The sequence below is a fragment of the Anomaloglossus baeobatrachus genome, chromosome 11, assembly GCF_048569485.1.
Source record: "Anomaloglossus baeobatrachus isolate aAnoBae1 chromosome 11, aAnoBae1.hap1, whole genome shotgun sequence".
Lineage (NCBI taxonomy): Eukaryota > Metazoa > Chordata > Amphibia > Anura > Aromobatidae > Anomaloglossus > Anomaloglossus baeobatrachus.
In genome coordinates, this window is record NC_134363.1 from 23496581 (window position 1) to 23504813 (window position 8233).

Below are 8233 nucleotides of genomic sequence, written 5' to 3' on the forward strand. Positions count from 1 at the left end.
AGTGACCAGGACTATGGCAGCTGACCCCCATGGCAGGGGCAGACACAAGAGCGCACTGGCAAAGTCTAGCATAGACAGGGACTGCCAAGATGGCTGAGGTAGATAGCATGGCAGAGTCGCTAGTGTAAACAGGGACCATCTGAACGGCTGAAGCAGATAATGAACGCACAGGAACCGGAGTTATCAATGGGATCAGGAAACAGGAATAGGAAAATTTACACTGACACGGACACAGGCAGTGGACAAGGAGACCTGATAACTAGCCAGCTAGGGAGAAGACCACTAACTTACCACATTGCTCAGGCATGTCCCCTAATAGGAGAGTGCCTTAAGTACCCAGTGCCTCTGAGTAATAGGCTGAGAAGAATTTTCAGGAAGTGGTGCGCTGATCCTGTAAGAGAGCGGCAGACGCCTTCTTACTCATTGCTGCAGCCTGCCTGTGCCATGCTGCCTTCCTTCTCCGCTGTCCCCTGCGTATGTTCTCTGCTTTCTCTTTATGGGGCTTGGGCATGCCGTACAGGTCTCCCAGGAATGCGCCTAAGGAGCACCACACACACTGCTGGGGAGAGCAATGCAGGGAATGCCAACGCTACATGCATCATTCAGGCATGGCCTAGGTGGTTCCTCTGTAAGGTCTTACAGTTTTCATGTCACATTGTATAGCACATACAATCGTGAGGGAATGTCATAGTCAATATAAAAGCCAAGGTAAGGATTACAGTGGTATATCAGAGCTCACAGCTTATTCACGTAGATAGGAGACAAAACACTGAAGAAACTGTGTAGAGTGTTTTGTTCTACACCAGAGTGAAGAAGATTAATGTGCGAGTTTCCAGAACCCTTGCTACATCTCTGTGGCTTACTGAACCTCTGTAACGTGTCTGCGGCCTCTAAAACCTCTGCTTCTTATCTGTGGCTTTCATGACCTCTGCTACTTGTGTCGAGACTCCTGTCTGTCTACCATCTCCCGTACCTCTGACAACTGTTTACTGCATGCCTCAACTGCCTGCTGCACTGATGTCCATGTGCCCACCCAAACCTTGGGCTTTGAGGATCCATCTCAGCCAGTGAGCCTAACAGTTACAGAGCAAAGAAATTAGTACTGCTCCTGGACAAATTAGTCTGGCAGGTGCACAAAAAGAAGTGTTTACTTTTTGTGGCAGATTGGAACAGCAAGGACTCTGCTGGAAACCTGCCAACAGGTAGCAGAAATCCTGGACGGCCAAGAACTAGTAGCATAGGGGACATCCTTGAAGCCCCAGGTGGAGATTTACCAGAACTACTGGAAGACCAGGAACAAGTAACATACGGGAAGCTACAAGTTGATAGGACATGTCCTGGAAGCAGCTGACAGATATGTAGCAGAGGTCTTCGAGGACAGAAAACAGGTAGCACCAGTACTGGAAGCTACTAGAAGATAGGAAACAACTTGAATGGAAATCTCAAGTGTACATGTAGCAGAAGTTTTCGAAAACAAGTACTAGAGGTCCTGGAAGACTGCAGACCGGTAGCAGAGGTCCTGCAAGCCACATGTGGATAGGAAACATACCGGAACTGCAGATAGACACGTAAAAGACATCCTGGAAGACTGGAAACAGGTACCAGAGGTCCTGGAAGACTACAGACAGGAAGCAGAGGTTCTGGAAACCACAAGTGGAAAGGAGATGTCTTGGAAGCCGTGCCACAAGTAGACATGTAGAAAATCTTAATACTAAGACAGAAATGCGTGTTTTGGTAGGTCTTATGTAAGGGCAGGCAAGTGATCACATGGGATTATGCTGGACCATCTGCAAAGTCTGATGTGGAGCACAACACAGTTCAGCGGACCAAGATGAGGGGAGAAAAGACCAGATCCGAGTGCGTAACAGTAACTTGCTATCAACTCTTTTTGAGTAGGTGACTCCTTTTCATCAGTATTCTGCCAGCTCTATTACTGCTGAAATTTCCTTTTTCTCACTTCTCAGCAAGAGCCTGGTGACATATTCCCTTTTAAGGTGGCGTTGTCATTTTTTTTTTTTACATCAATTAATAGTACAACTGTATAAAAGAAACAATTTCCTTGGTTCGCTTCCTGAACTGATGTAATTCATATAATTCTCAATTCACTGGTAAAATATGTCTGCAGTGAATTCAGATTTTCCCATTTCTCATTAGAAGCTATGGGGGGGTGTGTGTGTGCTAGTGGCATTGTGGCACCCCTGAGGCTCCAGTCCCCACAGAGGTACTGCACCTTAGCCAGAGGTGTAGAATCCCATCCCTAGTAAGAAGGAGCACACAGAATATAGTACACACACACTCTTAGTATAGCTACACCACTTCAGGCCATGGTTAGGGCGAGATTGCTCCTGATGGAGAGCACAGTCCTGGAGCCAGTCTGGGGTTGGAGTTAGTTGGTGGGTGGAACATACACTCAGATAGAATAGAGTGAAGAAGGAAGAGGATGTCGAGGAGAGAGGTCCTTAAGGCTGGAGTCTGTGAGCTTGTCCTACGTAGGACCAGGAGGATGAAAGAAAGAAGGAGTCCTAGAACCACGGGAAGTGAGAGATCCACCCCTGGGCTCGCATCCACATCTGACTCACCGGCATGGAGGGACTAGGCCACAAAGGGGACCGGCCCCTGGACTAGTGGAGAACTACAAGGTTCAGGTAGCAAACCGGAGGCTGCGGTAACTTCATGTGCAGAAGCCACAACCACACGCAAATCCACTGAAAAGGTGACCACAGAGGGCCAGGGAATTAGGCAGAAGAGCCTCCCAAATAGGACCCGCAGACACTGGCTCAGGGCACTGTGTGTGAAACGCAGGGCAGGAGGGTGAAGCCAGCGTAGGAAGACAACAGGAAAGGGACACAGAAAGGGACACCGGTCAGGTGGAATTAATTATTCCGCCAGTTGCCATCATCCTATTTAAACGTCACCGCCACGGTCACAGAGTCAGGCCCTGCCGCCGTGACATCCTCCTCCAACAGAACCGGCCCATTTCCGAGTAGCCCCCATGGCCCTGGTGGGTGCGTCATCACCTTTATCTCTATCACAGAAAATATGACATTGGCAGAAATAGAAGCAGAGTGCCGGTGCTGCACTCACTTCTCCCACAGCATTCATCTCTCAGGATCCAACATGACTACAGATGGGAAGGTGATGCAAGAGACTTGTGAGTAACTGCAGTGCTAACCTTTGTGATGTCCTGTTCCACATGGGACAAAGGACGCTGAGGTGAGTGAGTGCAGCTCCAGCCATCTGTGACGTCAACCTTTTATGGGACTTGAACCTGTAATCAAAGACTTGCCCCATTTCTTATACTGAAAAAAAGACCTGTCCTCACTTCCTCTAGATAGGCAATGACCAGCCTCAGTATCTTGTAAGGAGACAAACACCCACTCAATTTCTTTAATCTGTCTTGGTGTTTCCAGAGATGGATTGCAGTTGACAACAAGCAGCAAACAGAAAGTTACATAGGAGGATGACACTTAGCGATTAGCACTTGGATTTAGTTTTAATGGGTTGGAGAAAAGAATTGTTATGGCTGCTTTACACGTGTCGATTTCATGAGCGATTGCACCCGCCCCCATTGTTTGTGCGACATGGGCAATTTGTTGCCCGTGTCGACACAATGTTGTAACACCCCGTCACACGGACTTACCTCCCGCACGACCTCGCTGTGGGCGGCGAACACGACCTCGCTGTGGGCGGCGAACATCCACTTCCTGAAGGGGGAGGGACGATTGGCGTAGCTGCGACGGCACACAGCGGCCGGCCAATCGAAGCGGAGGGGCGGAGATGAGCGGGACGTAAACATCCCGCCCACCTCCTTCCTTCTGCATTGCCGCTGGCAGCAGGTAAGCTGTGTTCATCGTTCCCGGGGTGTCACACGGAGCATGTGTGCTGCCTCGGGAACATTGAACAACCGGACGTTCGATTTTTAGAACATGAGCGACGTGTCAACGAGCAACGATAAGGTGAGTATTTTTGCTCGTTCACAGTCGCTCGAAGCTGTCACATGCTACAATATATCAAACGATGCCGGATGTGTGTCACTATCAACGTGACCCCGACGACATATTGTTAGATATATCGTAGCGTGTAAAGCCCGCTTTAAATAAAGCAATTAGCAAATATGCCTATCTATCACATTATGTATCCAATAAGATCAAATTATTTATGTACAAATTATACCGATTTCACTATTAAATTATTTATCACTTATGCTTTTATAATAAAAGTTGAAAGCAATATTATTGAAGCAAAAATGCACTTTAGTTTTGTAATTTCCCCTACTTGGTGCAATGAACTTATAACACTCACACAAATGAGAAACAGAAAAGAGGAATGTGTGGCTGCACCCAATCTGTGGCGATGCCTTAGGAGGGGGGATGCTCTTCTGACCCCTCATCGGCACGATCACAGTACACCAATTAGATGTCACGACAGCCAGGGGTCAGCTGATGATCCCTGTGTCTATCATTACAGTACTCCTGTGAAAGCCAGCCCATGGCTGGCATTCTTAGGAGACTGTGATTTCTTCTATACACAGCAATGCAGATGCACTGCTGTGTATAGAACTCATGATCAGACATTTGCAGGTTCAAAAGGGACTATTAAATGCAGTAAAAAAATATACATAAAAGGTCAGATCACCTCGCCTTTACCACATTAAAAATGAAGAAATAAAAAAAGTAAAATGCACATATTTGGTATCGTTCAATTAATAAAATCCCAATATGTCAAAATATGAAACAAACTGATCCAATCGGTAAACAGCATGCTGAGAAAAAAAATCAGAATTGCAGTTTTTTTTTCAAAATTGAAGAATTTTCTTTCACCACTTTTACCCCCCCCCAAACTATATGTTTGGTATCTATGTAATCGTACTGGTCAGGTGAATCATATTACAGGGAAGCCATTAAGTTAAAACCAAGCAGCTGGAGGCTGGGATTCTTGGCAGCCAGCAACCGCCCCTGGAAATGGAGCATTGTTTCTTAGCACCATTTCCAGGCGCTGTACCTGGCTCACTCAGCAGCCCTGGTGGCGGTGGCACGCTGGGTAATAAAGGGGTTAATACCAGCTTTGTATTTTCAGATGGTACTAAGCCTGAAATTCATGGTGTCATGCCAAATTAGACATGGCCACCATGAATTTCTAGTAAACCAGATAAAAAAAACACAACGACATTTTTATTTTATTATATAAAACAAAAAAAATTTAGAGACTCCATCTTTATTATAAAAAAAAATCAGTCCGACGTAATCCACAGGAAGAGCAATGTCAGCTCTGCTTCTTCACTCTGTACAAACAGCGTCTATACAGATCGAGAATCAGGCTGACACTGAGGCCGGAGTTCCACTTGCGTATGACTTTTGCTGTCTCGCATCGGAATCACCTCATACAGACTGACAATCTCTGGACATGAGCACCTCAGCTGCATGGAAATACATGCAGCCGACAGCTCCTGTCAGGAGAGTTTGCGGCCGTAGCGGTTGATGCCGATGCGACACTCGCACAGTGACAGTCAAAGTTAAGTTAACAGGATCTTCGATGACATCATAGCCTTGTGACCAATCTGTAAGCCAATGTCTATAGAACATTCACACCAGACTGGTCACATGGCTATGATATCATGGAAGGTCCTTTAGGCAGTGGTGCTTACCGGGGGGCACAGCAAAGATCGGACGTGGAAGCAGAAGTGGCTGGGAAACAGAGTCTTCAAGACGTGTTGCAAGACCTGTAAGTATGACCATATTGTTTTTTAATAATGTGCTTTTTTTACAGCCCCTGGACCAAACTGGACCCAAACTGTAACACGAGCTTCCCAGGAAAGGTCATGTTCGGGATTGTGTATACGATCACTATGTGATCGGTACGATACCCAATCTTTACAGTTTGGTATCGCACATCTCTACCCATAACACAAATAAACAAGCCCTCAAATGGCTGTGGTGGCGGAAAAATAAAAAAAGGTTATGGCTTTTGGAATCAGGGATGGAAAAAACAAAAGTACCAAAATAAAAAAACTCGCCCGGTCCTTAAGGAGTTAACAAACGCCTAGACCACATGTCTTATGGCTTCCAGGTCTTTGGTGAGCATTCTTAATATATGTGTTTCTTCTTTACATGTGTTCTCTTGATTGTATTACTTAATATGGTTATACATAATTCATAAAGTTATTATCACACCATTATCACCTCCCAATCAACAGTCCAGTCCTTGTGCCTCCTTCCCAGTCTCGCGGCTCCCAAGTCTCCCCCACACTCCTGTCGGCATCCCCGCTGTCCACTGCACTTAAGTGTTGACGGCCTGCTCTGGCCACCTCCTCCTCTGTGCTTCTTGATCTGATGTTTCTTTCACAACGCCCACCCATGCACACTAAGGTGCGGGCACAATCTCTCCTCTATTCTTAAAGGGCCAGCACCACCTGACTTGAATGTTCCAGCAATTACCCCTTCAGGTACTGGGTATTTAAGGCACCCTCCTCCATTGGGAAGTGCCTGTACAATGTGTCCCTGTAGCCAGTCTGCTCATGATAGTTGTCAGGTGCCCCGTTCTATTCTGCACTCTACATAACTCTGTGACTTTGACTTTGCTTCCGTCTAAGAGTGCCCGTGTTCCCGCCTGTGTCTATCTGGCTTCCTCCAGTTCCTGCAAGCATCTGCCTCCTGCCTGTTGCCTCTAGTACAAGCTAGCTGTGGACCACATCAGCCTTTGTCTCATCTTTCCTAGTTCCTGATCTTTGTCCTGTGGCACCAGCTAATGAGGTGACTGGATCCCCCAGGGCTGCCACCGGGTGGACACTTACCAGCGTGTGTACCTGCTGCCACCTCCAGCAGTAGTAGTGAAGACTCAGTGGCCGTCCAGGTCCGCTCCTCTGGGTCAGTGCACAGTACCTTGGTCCAGTGGACCCACTTTCTCCTCATCCGGTAACCCAGGCGTGACACTTATTGCAGAATTATTAGGCATGACCTAACATGATATTGTGAGCCAGAAAAGGCAGCAAAAATGTGGCACAAATTTGTGCCACAAAGTAAGTTACTTGATAAGTGTGTCATCTTAGGGGTATTTTGCACACTGCGACAACGCTAGTCCCCACCCCCGTTGCACATGCGATATGTAGTGCGAGCTGCCATAGCAAACATTATCGCTACGGCAGCTTCACACGCACTTACCTGGTCGGTGACGTCGCGGTCACTGCCGAAGAATCCCTCCTTCAAGGGGGAAGTGCGTTCGGTGTCACAGCGACATCACCGCAATGTCACTAAGCGGCCGGCCAATAGCAGCAGAGCGGCGGAGATGAGCGGGATGTAAACATCCCGCCCACCTTCTCCCTTCCGCATTGCCGGTGGACGCCGGGCGCAGGTAAGGAGATGTTTGTCGCTCCTGCGGCTTCACACACAGCGATGTGTGGAGCTGCAGGAACGACAAACAACATCGTACCTGCGGACGCACCGACATTATGAAAATGAACGATGTGGCACACATCACCGATTTTTGACTGTTTCACGCCCGTTCATCTTCTCTCCTAGGCTTTACACGTTGCGACAACGTTACCGGCGCCGGATGTGCGTCACTTTCGATTTGACCCCGACGATATCGCAGGTGCGATGTCGCAACGTGTAAAGTACCCCTTGGATTGGACATTCCTAAAATTATACAAACTTAGCAAACAGTATGAACCACTTTGATAAATCTGTTACATTTTAGATTATTAGATTTTATTTACACTGTTTAAAAATTTGTCATTATTAATAAATCAGTCCCAATATTTGGGAATTTTTACTCATTTTTTATTGTGCAAATCTATTTTTTTTTTTTTTAAGCTGACATAACGCCAGACCTCCAAAAGCACCAATATATATATACAACCCAAAATATTTTTGCTTTACCTTCCTGCTATATTTATTACATCTGATATTTTCATTGTTTTGTTTCTATGATGGAGCGGTCATGTTGCACCACAAAAAAACTCAAGATAAAGGAGATGTTAACAGTCCGGAAATGATTGGGTAAAAATATGTCGACATTTTATAGAGAATGTCTTATCAAGTCAGAGGGAACTATACTGAGTGCAGAGTTATTAGGCAAATGAGTATTTTGCTCACATGACACTTTTTATACGCGTCGTCCTACTCCAAGCTGTATAGGCTGAGAGCCAACTACCAATTAAGTAAATCAGGTGATGTGCATCTCTGTAATGAGGAGGGGTGCGGTGTAATGACATCCACACCCTATATAAGGGGGGCTT